The sequence below is a fragment of the Humulus lupulus genome, chromosome 1, assembly GCF_963169125.1.
Source record: "Humulus lupulus chromosome 1, drHumLupu1.1, whole genome shotgun sequence".
Taxonomy (NCBI): Eukaryota; Viridiplantae; Streptophyta; class Magnoliopsida; order Rosales; family Cannabaceae; genus Humulus; species Humulus lupulus.
The window spans coordinates 130,149,892-130,165,750 of record NC_084793.1 but is presented as its reverse complement, the minus strand read 5'-3'; the positions used below and the strand labels follow the sequence as shown (position 1 = coordinate 130,165,750).

Below are 15,859 nucleotides of genomic sequence, written 5' to 3'. Positions count from 1 at the left end.
CGCAAAATATACAAGCCATTTTCCATACATCCAATAAACTTCACATCCATTAAATGAAATAGATATGTTAAAACTTGTGAAAGTAGCAACATATCATTGTTGATGTAATAAATAAACTTAAACTAAATTCCTACTAAAGTTTGGAATAAAATAAACATCTTCCAATAACATAAATTTATTTCTAAAATTTAAATGGCCTTGTCCTTCCGCTTTGTCCTCCACGAATTCACTATTGCCAACTCTAAGCTTTAACTCACCCTCCTCCACCACTTTCCAGTTGCTAAGTAGCTGCAAAGAAGTACACACATGATTAGTGGATCCTAAATCGACTATCCAAACAGAAAGAATCATCCTCTAAAACACATGCATCCAAGACTAATATATTACTATTACCTTGGGTTCCACTTGCCTTGAGGGTAGGGAAATTATGCTTCCAATGCCCCTCCACCTTCCAGTAGAAACATTATCCTTTCGCCTTCTTGCTAGTTGGCTTTGCTCTAGTAGGTTTTTCAGTTACTGGTGCCTTTCCAGCTGCTTGCTTCTTAGCCTTTTTCTTGTCCTTCCTTGCTTTTCTCTTCTCACTCTTCGAGGACGAGGCTAGGTTAGCCTCACTCTAAGCACCCCCGGTAGTGTCAGCCTTCTTCTCATGTCCTTTACTCGGTCTACCGTTTATTCCTTCATACATCAGGATCCCATTCAACAGCTGAGTCATTCCATAGTCTAACTTGTTAAGGAAATAGTTCATGGTGAACGCAAGAAAACTGGGTGCAAGGTTATTGAGAATGATTCCAACTTGAGTCTTCTCTTCTACTGTTGCTCAATGCAGCTCAACTTCTTGGAAATAGTTCGTCATCTTAATGAAATGATCATAAACATGTTGGTCAGGTGCCATCCTATAATTCACATACTTCTTGGTAGCCTCGAAACTAGCTTGCACCGACTTGTGCCCAAACATTTCTTTGAGTTGCTCCAAGATGTCGTAAGTAGTTTCAACATCCTCTATCTTAGTCCTTAGCATTTCCGACATGCTGGCGAGCATGTACGCCTTGGCCTTGTCGTTGGCAGCAGTCCAACGTTCACACTTTTCCCTCACGACTTTTGAGCTGTTCTCTCTAGAAAAATCAGGTTTATTTTTCAGTCATTACGAATTTTGAGTTATGTCTATTCAACACTATGTTGATGTTAGACTTCCATTTCTTGAAGTTCTTGTCGGTTAGCAACTCCTTGGACAGAAGAGAGATAATGGGGTTGGAGGCCATAGAGCTACAATTATCAATAAAGTAGAAATCAACGCATTGTTCGACAAACATTCATTCATACAAGTTTCAGAAATAGCACAACATATAAACAATGTTCAAAGATAAGTAAATACTAAAAACACTTATCTTTCTATTTCTTAGGTTTTTCAACTAGCCATGACCATATGTGTTCTGGTAGGCGAGAGTCACAAATATTCACTTAGTCAAATAGAGAAATATCACAATTAATAAAACGTCCCAGATTTTTATTAATTACCTATCCATTCGATCAAAGTAACGAAAACAAATTAATTCTTACTTTATGAGTTTGACCTGCGGTTTTGATAATCATAGACTGAATTCCTATAGTCACCGTAGGGATGAGTCTATAGAAGGTACATCTATAACTATCTATCCTTAGAAATTCAACCATGTTAAGAGTTTAGTGAACAACTGTCGTAGGGAGACGAAATCTAAGTGTCATTAGGCCCCACTAAACTCTAACCTTGTTAAATCAACGATGGAGATCGAATTCAAATTTTAAAAACCTCATTATTAAAACTTTTAGTATTTTATTCTTTTGAAAATTACTAAGTTAAGTTTGCCAAATTATTAAAATAATCAATAAACCATGGTTTATAATTTTCCTATCAATTCTAAAATTACCATTGAAAATTAATCCAAAAAAAATATATTTAATTTGTTTCTAATCAATTATTAGGTCCAACTAAAAAGATTAACTTAATACAATGAAGTCCAACTTAGGTAAATGGGCCTTAACAATTCGAGCATGTAGGGAGGAGAGCTGGGTTCAGTTTGTCGTACCCACTACTAAAACTCCATAACTTCCACACAAAACCCAAAAAGAGAGGAATTTGAACATTTATTTTATTAATTGTTATCCAATTGATTAGACACAATCTAGTAATGCAATACTAATGAGCCTTCACAAGTGGAACCACCCTAAGAGATGAATTTAAACTTTACATGTTCAATTGGACCCAAATAAAACATAACATTTATGAAAGTTTTATTAGATTTTTCTCACATTTTTTAAAACAAAATTAGGCCATCCTTATACTTATATTAAAGCCCAATTGTAAAAATAACATAAATAATGAAGCATGCCATTTTAATTGTAACACCCTAGATAGCCAAGGTCGTTACACTGTGTGATTATAAAAGTGCCAAAACTTGTTAATCAAGTTATATAGTTGAAAACGTGTCCCTAAAATCGTAATTAGGTTAGGGTTAAAATATTTTGGTCATAAACAGAAAACTTCTCATTAAAATAAACGTTTAACACATGGGATCCCAAAATAGGTTTTAAATGACAGTTTACAAAATTTTAAAGTTTATTGTAATGCCCAAAATTTCCTAATAAGGTTTAAGACCTTGATTAGGAGGCCGGGAGGGCCATAATTGATTTATTATGCTATTTAATGATAATATGCATGTTTAGGTGTATTAAATATGCATGTGAACCCATTTGTGATTAATTGGGTGATTTTCATATTTTGGCTATTTCGGGCATTTTTGGCATATATGTGAAATGGGCATGGTGCTTTGTTATTATTTGTTTATGCCAGGGTTACCCAGCACAAGACGATCCTAGGAGGTAAGCTAGTAGGAAAGTCACAACGGGATTTAAGCTTGACTTGGAGTAAGTCAAGGGGTATTTAGAGCTTTACCGAGTTATTGGGTAATGGGAATTAATATTTGGTGATAAATTGGGAGTTAGTAAGATCAGGGGGAAATTCTGGAAGTTTTGACTATAATATCCCTGGGGGTGTTTTCGGGACCCCGAGCATTAGGTTTTATTGGAAGCTACTTAAGCTTGAAGTAACCTTTTAAGAAAATAAAAAGAACGTTCTGTACGTTCTCTCTCCCTAAAAGTTTCCTTTTCGTTTCCCGATCGCATTTTCGAAGGTATCTTGAGTTTTAGGACTCGGAATCAAGCGAGGATCGAGGCATAGCAATCCTAAGGAGAATTAGAAGCTTATTAGCCGGAGGATTTAGTTGGAAACAACTCAATCGAAGGTAATTCAAGTTTTAAGTTCTAAGTTTTTAAAGTTTTTAAGCTTGAATTAGACTTTGTGTTTTGATGAGTTTTTGGGTGATTTGAGACTTGGGTTTTGTTGGTATTGGATGATGGGGATGTTTGGGAACTTTGATTTTTGAGTTTGGAGATGTTTGGATATGCTTTTGGGAGGTTTTAAAAGGTTGAAAACGAGGAAAAATGGCAGGTTCGAGGTAGGGCCGCGGCCCTGTTCTTGGGTGGCGCGGCCCAGGTTTGAAGAAACAGGTGGAGGTTTTGTTTTGCCTAAGGGCCGCGGCGCTTGTTGTCATTTTTAGGCAAATTAATGTTTTGAGTATGGGAACTTAACTCTAAGGGCCTGAGATCGATCCCACTACCTAGTTGAGTGGGATTTGTTGTCCCGGAGGCTTGGGTTGGGTTTGGAAGTATTTATTTACTCATTTTTATGAGGTTTTATATTATGGTTGTGACTAGGTTATCACTAGGGGCTTGGAATTGGGATTATGCTTGTGGCTCATTTGTTGGTAACCTGTGCTTGGACCGAAGGTAAGAAAACTGCACCCCATATATGACATGCATGGTTATGTTTGATGCATGTTGGATGTTTAAATGTAAACATTGATAGCATAATGAATGCTTGGCAATTTTGCCCATTTGCATATGGTTATTATTGAGGCATGGTGGATGATTAAGTGTGATGCATGTGAAGCACGAGAAACATGAGATTAGGGCATGCCATGAATGATGAATATGAGATTGGTCAGAGCTTGAGTCTCTGTGTTTGTGCATGATCATTATTATGCTCGCAATTGTTAAGTAAGCATGTTGAATGCCTCATCTTTGGATGTGTGACATATGATATATGTTTGGTAGCAATGCTTACTTGTGCATGGTACTGGCTCATTAGTCAGAATTGGCAAAGGTGTTAGTATCAACTATGAAGCTGTGACTCATTAGTCAGGTTCGGCAGTGGTACTGGACACTGGTCACATAGCGCTGACTCATTAGTCAAGACGGCCTTAGCGTGTTTCATGCAAGCCAACAATGATTAGATCTAATCTACTTTCTACATTGAATGACTCAAATGAGCATTAATGCCGGACCGACCTCAAGTTCGATGAATATTAAAAGCGCTTGTCTAGCCAAGGGCTAGCCATTTTGAGCTAAGGCCAGCGAGCCCCGTGACTGTTAGGTCACATGGCTATGGGCACCGGCCCCACACTGACGTGCTTGTCATTCACTCATCTGATAAGAGCCATTGCAGGAAAGCCCAGGTAACGGTGCCGTTACACGGCTATGGGCACTGAGGCCCTAGTGACTTGTTTGTCAGTCACTCAGTATGGTTTACCAGAACCTCAAGTGATATTCACTCATTTGATCAGAGCTATGAGCTTTGTATGGTCATTTTGATCATCATATGCATGGCTATGGGCACCGGCCCCACAGTGACATGCTTGGCAGTCACTCAGCATGGTTTACCAGAACCTCAAGTGTTGAGACACTTATCTGATTAGGATTGACTTGATAGTCCTCCAATCAGAAGGGCAGGATTTCTTATCCTCGATACCCCCACATTGTTTGAACTCATTTGCATGCTTGAATAAAGCTATGTTTGCTAGGCATGCCAGATATGATTTGATATGACTGTTTATGAGCATATGAGTTTTCTTGCTGGGCTTCGGCTCACGGGTGCTTTGCGGTGCAGGTAAAGGCAAAAGGAAGCTAGACCATCCTTGAGTTGGAGAGCTTAGGTGATGACGTGTACATATATAGCTGCTCGACCAATACTTGGGCGAGGTTTGAAAGAGGAACTAGGGATAAACCCTGTTTTGCCACTTAGAACGACCTGTTGTACATATTTTCTTGTAATAGACTCTGAAATTATATTTTTGGGATCCCAATGTATACAGTAAACGTTCTAATGAAACGTTATATCTTAACCAAAATTTTTAATCCCTAAACTGCTAATCATGCTTAGTTACACGTTTATGGCCAAACGACTCGATTAGCGAGTTTAGCACTGTTTGCAATGTGCACTGTAACGGTCCCTGGAGTTGGGGCGTTACATTTATGTACAACCGCAAGCCACTCTAATGACAAAATAGACACTTTAGGTTCTCCTGTCCTTGTACCATCCATCGGTCGTGGCGGTCGATCAGCTGACTATGTACATTCTGCCCCAGAGCTCTCCAACTCAAGATTGGTCCACCTTGCCCTTGCCTTTACCTACACCACGTAGCACCCGTGAGCCAAGGCCTAGCAAGAAAACCATGATGTAGAGCATAAACGATAATCAACAGTCAGATAATTCACAAATCATCAATCATATACTCAGAGGTCACATTGTTCACATAATCAATGATGTCAATCTGCAAATCAATAATCAATCATCCACATAATAAACATGCCATAATCATCAAATTAATAACAATAAACATATCACATAATATCCAGGGTCGATGCCCTTAGGCCTCACCCTCTGATTGTCCCACTGACTCCGTCTCACTTAGGCCGAGCTCAGTGATTATATATTTAACCTCAGCTACCAGTGGCCGAGCTGCGTCCTGTGCGAAAATATTAATTCTGACACTCTTAGGTCGTTTATCTCATGTCCCCATGGCATAATACTATCATATGACATCACATACAAGTATAGGGAACTCTTAGTCCATACATAACCACATAACCGGGTGCAGTTTTCTTACCTTTGATTCCGAGCGCTTTGGCTAATTGAGATTTCCCTTGAGCACGATCTCGATCTGAGCCCTAGCATACACTTAGTCATATTCCATAAAGTAGAAGCATCATTAAATCTCAATTTTGTAACCCAACTTCGGGACTAATCCCAAGCTCTCGTGAAGCCCAATTCCACCAAACGGGATGGTGAAATCCACCCCCAAGTAAAAACCCTAAGAAAAATACTCAAAACCCAATTCTGGAGGCAGGGTAGCGCTACATCGCCACAAGAAGGGCGCTACGACGCTATAGTCAGAAAGCCAGCCCCCCCAGAAAATGAAGCATAGCGCTGTAGCACTTCTATCCTATCGCTACACCTAGCACATGCAAAAATTATGGGTTTTCCTTCGAGCTTCCCCAAGCCAAAACTCCATGAACCCACTTCAAACCTCAACTAAACCCCAAATTGAGCCTACCAACCACTACATCTCGTCCAACATGACCTAACAACATCAAAACTTAGCTAATAGCATCATCAAACATAGAAAACCAGGATTGAGCTTGAAGCTCAAGAACTTCATCAGAAAAACCAGAAAACCCAGATAAACAAAGCCAGAATTGGTTACCTTAGCTGAGTGAATTCGACCCTAGGTTGCCTTCAATGCCCTTCCAGACTTTAATTCCTCAAATCCCCAAGCTCAAGTCCTTAAATTCCCATCCAAAATCCAAATTCAGAGATCAACCACAACAAACCCAGAAAAATTCAGATAAAACCTTTAAACCTTGCCTTAATTAGTAGCTAATTCTAGTTAAGCTCCTTAGCCACTTCCAAGGATCAAAGTCCCAAGACCTAGCCTAGACCTTCCTGAGTTCTCAACTTTAAATTCACAAGAGAGGGAGAGAGAAGTAACAAATCGTGTGAGAGAAGGATGGAGTGTTCTGTTTTTCCTTCTTTTTTCTTTCCTTTCCTTTTCAGCTTCTACCCCTTTCTACAACTTCCACTAGAGTCTAAAATGAACAGAATACATCACTTATCCCCTTTTGCCCTCCCAATTAAATCCAAGTCATCTTAATCCTTCTAAGGGCATTTTGGTCACTTGCTCCCAATTCCCGCTAATTCCTCAAGTGTCCCTAACGTTTACCACTTAAATCCCGTCATCTAATTAATTACCAATTATTTTCCCCAATGTAAAATAGTCTCCAATATATTTCCCAAATTCCCATAAATACCCCCAGGCTCCCCCGAGCCGGGTATAAATCCCCACCGTGACTATTTCGCTAAACCGCTCACTAGGATCGCCTCGAGCCATATGCTGCATATACATCCACATAATAATGTGGTCTTAACAATTTATCACAAATAATTACATTTATGCCCTCAACGGGCCAAAATTACAAATATGCCCTTATAATCTAAATAGGGCCTATATGCATACTAATACTCATAACCATGCATCTCATATATCCATAAAATCATATAAGCATGCTTATCACATAACCATGTATTAAATAATTTAAATCACATATAAGTCAATTATGCCCTCCCGGCACACTAATCAATGCCCTTAAGCCTTATTAGTGATTTTGGGTCGTTACATTAATTTTCTTATTAATTGGATGGGCCTAACACGAAAACCTATATGATATGTTACACAACTTTATGCATCATTACATTTTTTACAAAAATTAATAAATTAATTGCCAAAATAAATCAATCAATCAATATCCAAAATAATTAATTGGGTTATCAAAATTAATTTACTTATTAATTAATTACCATAAAGTTTTGTTCAATTGAAAACTTACCATATAATTAATTAAACATAAAATTAATTTAATTGTCTTTAAAGAAAATATCATACTTCATTCAAAATTGTATACTTAAATATTTCTTTAGCATAACAAACAATTTTTTTTTAAAATGACTTATTTTAAAATAAATATACGACTATTTTAAAAAACAAAATTTAATTCCAGTCGTATAGAACATAAATTTAAGTTTAATCAATTTTTTTTTAAATAAAAGGCTGCCGTATAAAACGAAAAAAAATAGTTAAAGTTAATCAAAACAATTTTTTTAAGTAAACCCTAATTAGGGTTTATATATGTATATATATAATTCTAAAATAAAATTGGCAGTGCCAACTATAAAAAATAATATAAAAAAAAATTGTGCATTTTATCAAGCATCAGCTAAGATCTCGAAAATGTATAAAAAAAATAAGAGAACTTAAAATAGAAAAATGACACAAAAACATTCAAACATGCATATCAAATTTAATGTACCATTCAATTAAACATGTCAACAAACACATATAATCATGCATTAAAAAACATCTAGATCTAGGCAAACTAGGCTTTGAGGCAAATTGTAGGATCTTGGAATTTAAATCTAGATGCATGCTCCATATTATTTTTTTCAAATCATAATAGAAACATAGAATATCATGACATATATTTGAATATCAGATTCGTAAATTAAAACAAACAAAAAGATGTAGAAACTTACGAATAAGCAACGAGACAATAACTCATTCCTTTAGATTCTCTATCCTTTTGTCCTTTTTGAATGCCAAGAATTGTCAAGAATCTAAATCGCTTAGATTGTGCCAAAGTCTTCCGAGCCTATCTCTAAATCAAGTCTAACAAAGAGTGGGTAAGTTCTCAACACATGAGATAGAATTATAAATGAGCGGCCAAGAAGGGAATTAGATTGTCTAGGTTTTCACTTACTCAAATGAATCAATTAAAACTAATTTATAAATACCCTAGATGTCACATTCCTTATATATGCAACTTAATGAACTTTATTTAAATTTAAATTTAAATGAATTAAAATAATAAACAAAAAAAATCAAATCCTTGGGCTCCCACAAATAGACTTGGGCCCAATCTCTTTGTTTTGAATTCAAATCCTAATTGGGCCTAAATTCAAATTTTTTTTATTTATGTATCTTTTAATGAATTAATTAAATCCTTATTTAAATTAACTATTTATAATTTAAAACTTGATTTAATATTATTTATTTATATTATCACCAATTTATCAGTATTAATAAATTTTCCCAAACATTCTATTTTATTCCCAAATTCTTATTACATATAAATATCACTAAATTGACCTAGTCAATTTTATATTTCAATTGATAATTAAATCAATTGTTTGAGACTATTAAACTTGATTTGATAAGAGAGGACATGGGGACCATGGATCCATGAATACAAGCTATAATAAATTCCCATGAGTTTATTTATTAAATAAATCATCCAACAATTTATTAATTCCTTACTACAAGAATTTTCACCAAATCTTACAAGAAAATATTACAAAATTTCAAAAGCGTTATTATTGTTTGGTGTAAATAAAAAAAGACATGGACATATAAATTTTAGTGAAATTTAGGCGCCGAAATGAAATAGTAGGCGCGCACTATTTTCTTCTTACTTCTCTCTATCTTTTGGTTTTTGACATTTCCATCTACCCTCTTTCTTTCTCTTATTTCCCGCATCTTGGCTTTTCCTCTTTTTCCCTTTATTTTTCTCCTTCTCCGTCATGGTCTTGGCTGACTCTGTGCTCCAGCTTTCATGGGCTTGGTTCAGATGGTGAAGGCTTAAAAACATCATTGTGCCTTTCATCACTCTGCTCTCTGATTTTCCACTTCGCTTACTCACTCAAAGCCCTCCGCCCTCCAATTCGCAGCCCTTGGGTTCTTGCTCTCCGTGGGTGAGGAGTCTGTGTTCGCAGGTGCTCTCTTGCATTGGGGTCATCATTCGTGCCGTTTTTTTTGGGGCCATTGGGTTCATGTGAGGTGGCGTGGGAAAGGGTTTCTTTTTCTCAATCATCTCATATGTTTTATTTAAGAATCATGCTTAAAAATTATTTGTGGATTACATGATTTCTCTGATATGTCTACAAATTAGTTTATAAATTTTGACCTATATCTATTTTGTTCATAAAATTGTTTAAAAATCATGCTTTAAAGTTTAATTAAGTGCTTGTTCTCTTTGTTTTATATACTAGTTGATGAAATATGTCAGTTATGTGTGTCGATATCTTTGTCTGTGTGTATGTATATGTCTCTGCATGCATGTGTGAATATATATCCGTCTCTGAAATTTTCCATTATAAATCAGATGATGATGCTTGTTTTAAAAAATTAGTAGAAGAAGTATGTGTGTATATGCCTCTATGTGTATATACGTCTATTTGCTAACTTAGGTAGCTGAAATTTATATATATTTTTGTGGTTGTCTCTTGTTTATTTCTCTGAATTAGTATATTTTTTCTTACATTTTTTGAGTTTTTTTATTTTATTGTTTCTTAGTCAATGAGTTGTTATAATATATGGCTTTAGTGTATTCTAGTTTCTTGCTTGACCTTTTATTTTCTTGAGTTATTTGATTCCTTCTAGTTTTTCCTGTATTCTGAAGTTGTTTAGAGAGCAATATAAGGGACTTATTTTCTAAGTAGTTGTAAAGAGCAACAATAGAAATAGAAAATAAATTAAGAAAACAAGGCATAAAAATCAACTAGACGCACATAAAACATAAAGGAAAAAACTAACAACAGGTCTTCACACTTAATTATATTTTATCTAATTTACTTTGGAGTTTTATCTAAAATCTTGGGTTGTGGATAGAAGTTTTTATTAACGTTTAGATCTGGTGGGAATGTTTAATTGGGCCTAATTTCAGATTATTTTTTTGGTCTAATGTTTTTTATTATTCATTTTAATCCTTATTGGAAGCACACAAGGATTGTGGAGTTTAAGCTCACATGTAAGAGTGTTCTTTCTTCAAATTGTTTTTGGTTGATAAATTTGTAATTTTGATCTCTCTTTGGTAATTTGTTATTCTTTTTTTGCTTTAACATGTTAAAGTTTTAATTTTGTTTCCTACTTACTAATGCCTCTTAAAAAGAAATTATTTGGTGAGAAGAATTGTTTGTTTTATTTTTCCATTATCATTATATTTAGTTTCTCAGCCCCAAGTTTTTATCTTTCTGTTTTCATTTTGTGTTTTAGAACTACCACAAAAAACATTGTCTTTTATTAAGTTTGAATTATTTTTGTTTTATTCCTAGGGCAGGACCGTTTTGGAAAGATGATTTAATGATTTTTTTGTACCAGACTAGCTCCAAATAAATTATTTAGATGTGAGAGATGATATGATATTTCATTGTCATTTGGACTTAAAAGCTTCTGTTTTTTGCACTAGTTTGTTCAATAGTATATTTCTCAATTAACCAGATTCGTTGTTTGTAGCTATTTGTAAACTGGAATACAAACTATTTTTGGTTTTTTGTTCTTTCTATGTGTGTTGTGTCTGCTGTTCTTTTTATTGTTGGTTTTATCTCAAATTTTTGCATTATTCTTGGCCTTTTCTATTAGTTTTTCTAGTTTTCCAGCTGCTTTTGCTACCCCTTGTCGTTGTATTTAAGAGTTTGTTGTTATTTTTCTTTTGTGAGCTATAGTTTCCAAGGACTCTGTAGTGGGTTTGGATAGTTTCTTGGTTGTATGAGTTGTAATTTTCTTTTTAATTATGACTCCTAATTAAAGGTCCAATGATGTTGATAGTTTATTAATTGGTATGTAATTTTGCTTTCATTTTAGTGGCTTCATTGGATTTCAAATTAGAAGGAAACTTTATTTAAAATAGTTTGCAAGAGGTATGTTATTTTTTAGTTTTGTTAAAATATTTTGAAAATGTTAGAGGAATTTGAATATCTTAGATATTCATCCATAGTGAAGTAGGTCCTGAGATTATTATTGTGTGTTGCGGTGATAACGGAAGGTTGAGAACTTGTGTGTCTTAGTGAAGTAGGATCTGAGAAATTTGTGTGCTGCGGCGAGATAAGGAAGAAAACTTGTGTTTTGTTTGAATATTTTAAATTGATAATGGTAGATGGTTGGTTAATAAATATGGATGTAATGTTTTCCGATTTTATATAGAACTGAGGCGTTTTCCTCAACTGAGGCGAAACACATGTATAGTATTTTAGTCCTAAGTCGAGTCTTTTAAACCCTAAGATTCAAGTCTTGCATCACGACGTTTCACCATGGTAGCACAAATCTGTTAAAGCATAAGATAATTAAAAAAATTAATAAAAAAAAGTAGTATAATATGTAACTGTTATGAAAAAAAAATGTAAATAGGAGAAACTTAAAAAAAATGGCTAACAAATATTTATATGAGATATCATATGGATAAGCCTTAAAGATGTATATATCTACAACACATCTCTAGACAAATTATATATGAGGGTTAAAAAAAAGTATAATATAAGACATAAAAGTAGATTAGCTAGCTAGCAAACATATTATATATGTTTTATAAATATCGTATATATACACACTAATATAGGAAAGAAAACATACATAAAAAATAAAAATATCTGTTGACCTATGACTTTAAAATGAATACATGACTGAGGTGTATGCCTCATGAGTTTTGAAATGTAAAGGTACTGAGGCATAAGTTTTGAATAAAATTTGAGAAATGTGAGTTTCGATACTTTTTCTTGGCGCCTTAGTACGAAACGAGTTTAAAAAATTTTGAACATTTTTTTAAACCATGTTACAGATGAAGCCAAGCAAGCATGATATTGAGAATTTGTGAAACCAAATTCTACTTATCATATATATAAACTCTTTCTTTCTGCTTGTTGAGTCCATTAAATAAATATATTTTGTATTTTTGTTTAAGTGTGTTAAAATGGAAGTGAGCTACTCATTGATGTGTACTTTTTAGGTTTATATACAATTCAATTATATTTTGGTTGATACAGTTATGTATTTACCATTACATAGTCTTATCAAAATTTTGCTTTTTGTTGGTTAGAACAGGACAATTAAGTTGGTGATCATGTTGGATAAAAATTGGCTACGCTTCAATAGGTAATAAGAATTAGGGATTTAATTAGTGTCAGCTTAGTAAAATTAGTAACTTACTATATTTGTTACTAATATATTATAAATATGAACTTGTCTTTGAACTGTAGAGCCTCAGATGAGTATCAAGAAGGCGCTAAGAATTTTGTAGAAATGGCAGAAAAGCTGGCTGGCTATCCAGAAAAGTTATTATGTCCATGCAAAGTTTGTTGAAACTTAAGTCACTAATGTATTAGCATTTTGTATGAACACTTAGTCATTTATGGGATTGATCCAACATACAAAATCTGGTTTCATCATGGGGAAGAATTATCAAGAGATGATGGTATAGAGACAATGGGAACCTTTGATTCTTACAACTTGTTTAGGGCTACAAATATTGATGGTTATGATTTTGAAAGTCATGTAGAAGGTCATGATGACACTTTTATGGAAAAAATAGAAGATGCAGACACTCCATTACATCCACAATGCACTAAATATACTAAGTTGTCGTCAATTGTTGCATTGTATAAGCTTAAAGTTTTGTTAAGGAAAAAAATAGTGCTGAGTTTAAGGTATTTTATTCTTAACATCGTATAACCAAATATATTAATGATTGAAATTTATAGTTTAATGTCTCTATTAAGTTTATATTCTTAGGCTACAAGTGAGAAATACAGAAAAATACGGACAAAGCAACTACCCCACACTTGTAGTCGTAAAGGTTATGCAAGATTGATTGATGAATTGGTAAAGCCAAATATATTTACAGTTGTTTTTTGATAGATGAAACATAGTGAAACCAAAACACCACCTTCTAGAGTTGATGTTTGGATCAAAGCACATAAGAAGAAAAATGGTGAACCAGTAAATTCAGAAGTGGCTAAAGCTTTTGTATACACCTTGCCCTTTCAAAATCATGTGACTTTAGTTTTAACTTGCTCATTTGTTTGAATACATTTATTGATACTATTTATTTTTGAAGGATTTGGTTGAAGAATATAAGAAAGAACGTGCTATGTCTTTAACTACAAGTGTTAATGAAGACATCCTCACAAAAGTCCTTGGTCCTGAAAAAAAATACATACATGAGAGCTTTTAGAAGAGGAGTTACTCGGTCAAAGTTGCAAATTGTGTCAGAAAGAGATGACCATATGATAATGACAGAGGGTCAATGCAAAGATTTGAAAGATAAAATGCAACACATGGAGCAACTCATTGTTTCTTTAATGAAAAATCAAGTAAGTATTTTGATGCTGAAACTATATTGAAGTGTCATTGATAATTATTTGCTTAGATTATTTATTTGTTGGTACTTCAAAATAAGAGATAGTGATCAAAAGTATTGTGGCTAAGTTAGTGTAGATTGAATTACAATTTTTTTTTTTTTTTAAATTTTCATGTGGCTGAATTAGGTGTAAGGTTATGTTCATTCTTTAATTTTTTTGGGATATTTTCATGTGGCTGAATTGCAATAATAACTAAGATTCATGTTTAATTTTTAGGTTAGTCTTTACTTTTGTATTTTTTTTAATTTTGATGTTGAATTCATGTCTTACTATCTTACTTGTAAATATAATACATTTGCTCAGAGTGAGGAGCAATCAAATGCCAATGTTCAATCAAATTCTCATGTTCATTCCACTTAGATAATTATGATACTAATTATGTGAAAATGATAAAATTTAAAACATATAATATTCAATATAAAATCATTTACTGCTGCTGAATTTGTTTTATTGATATATTGTTAGAGTGTCAAGAACCACACATTTGGCTCCAAATGCAAAATATTAGATTGGATTGGATCTGGAGAAATTATTGCAGAAGGCTATTTTATTTCAAGTGACCCAAATGATGAGGTTCACCATGTTCCTCTTGGGTCTAGTGCTATGAAAGTGGGGATAGATCTTGTGAGAAAGAATGATGCATTTCTGTGGAGTCCTTCAACAGTTATGTCTACTATAGAAGATGTTATAGGTAGTATAATTGCATGGCCAGCTGATAAAGTCATAATTAAGTAATTAACTTTTTTTATTTACTCTTTTAGTTTACTATTAACTTTAAGTTGAAGCATTAATTATTTAAATTTTGTTGTAGCTAAGCGAATTGACTCACAACAAAGACAAGTGCACAAAGGATGATGAATTGAAGGATGGAGCAAGTTTCATGCATGGTTTACTTTTGTGTATCTTGTAATGTTTCTGTTTTTCATTTTGGAAGTAAAAAATGTCCAAGATTATAAAACTTGAGAAAAAAAAATGTTTATGTTTAATTATGTTATGCTTTCAAACTTGAGTTAGAACTAAGATCTCATGAAGTAGACACATTCATGGTTTGAATTAATTATTGTTTAATGTAATACTTATGGTTTATCAATCTATTGAGAATTACATTTTATGATTAACTTTGATTTTTTTTTATCAAAATACAGAAATGAAAATCTTTTAATTAAAAAAAAAAACTTTATAAGTATCCTTATCACAATAAAATTTAAAATATATTATCTAGACTAAAGTAACAAAATTTTATTACTGGACTTTTAATATGTTATGATTTAGAAACATATTATAAGCGTAACAAATCGTTATGATTTATATAATATAACAAACTAAAAACGCTATCAAAATAATCAAATGTAACAGTTGAAAAGTGTTATGCAAAAGTATAAGATTAAACTTAAAATTTATAAACAAATACTCTAATTAAATGTTATTATTTGAATATTATAGCAACTAAAAATGTGTTATTGAATAGTTTAAGATAACATCGAACATAACATTCGAATACTGTTATAGAAAAGATAGGACTTTTAATAACAAGGGCTATGTTAGCGTTTTCAGAAGCGTTATCAATACTCCTGGTTAGCAGTTTTTAAGTGTTATCAATACTGTTTTTTCTTGTAGTTTATAACTCTACTATAGATTCAGAATTGAACTCTTGAATTCATAGAACATATTTTCCAAACGACAAATACGATATCCATTGTTATAACCATTACAGTAAGTCAATCCTCTATCGATGATTTACTAACG

General features: G+C 33.3%; 1 long non-coding RNA gene across 1 annotated transcript; it reads left to right on the top strand.

Annotated features, from left to right (window-relative positions):
* Nucleotides 1-10,513: 10,513 nt before the first annotated feature.
* Nucleotides 10,514-15,223, top strand: LOC133818235 (uncharacterized). Its single transcript, XR_009885835.1, has 2 exons — nt 10,514-14,065; nt 14,579-15,223. It is a non-coding gene; the product is annotated as an uncharacterized LOC133818235 (long non-coding RNA).
* Nucleotides 15,224-15,859: the final 636 nt, after the last annotated feature.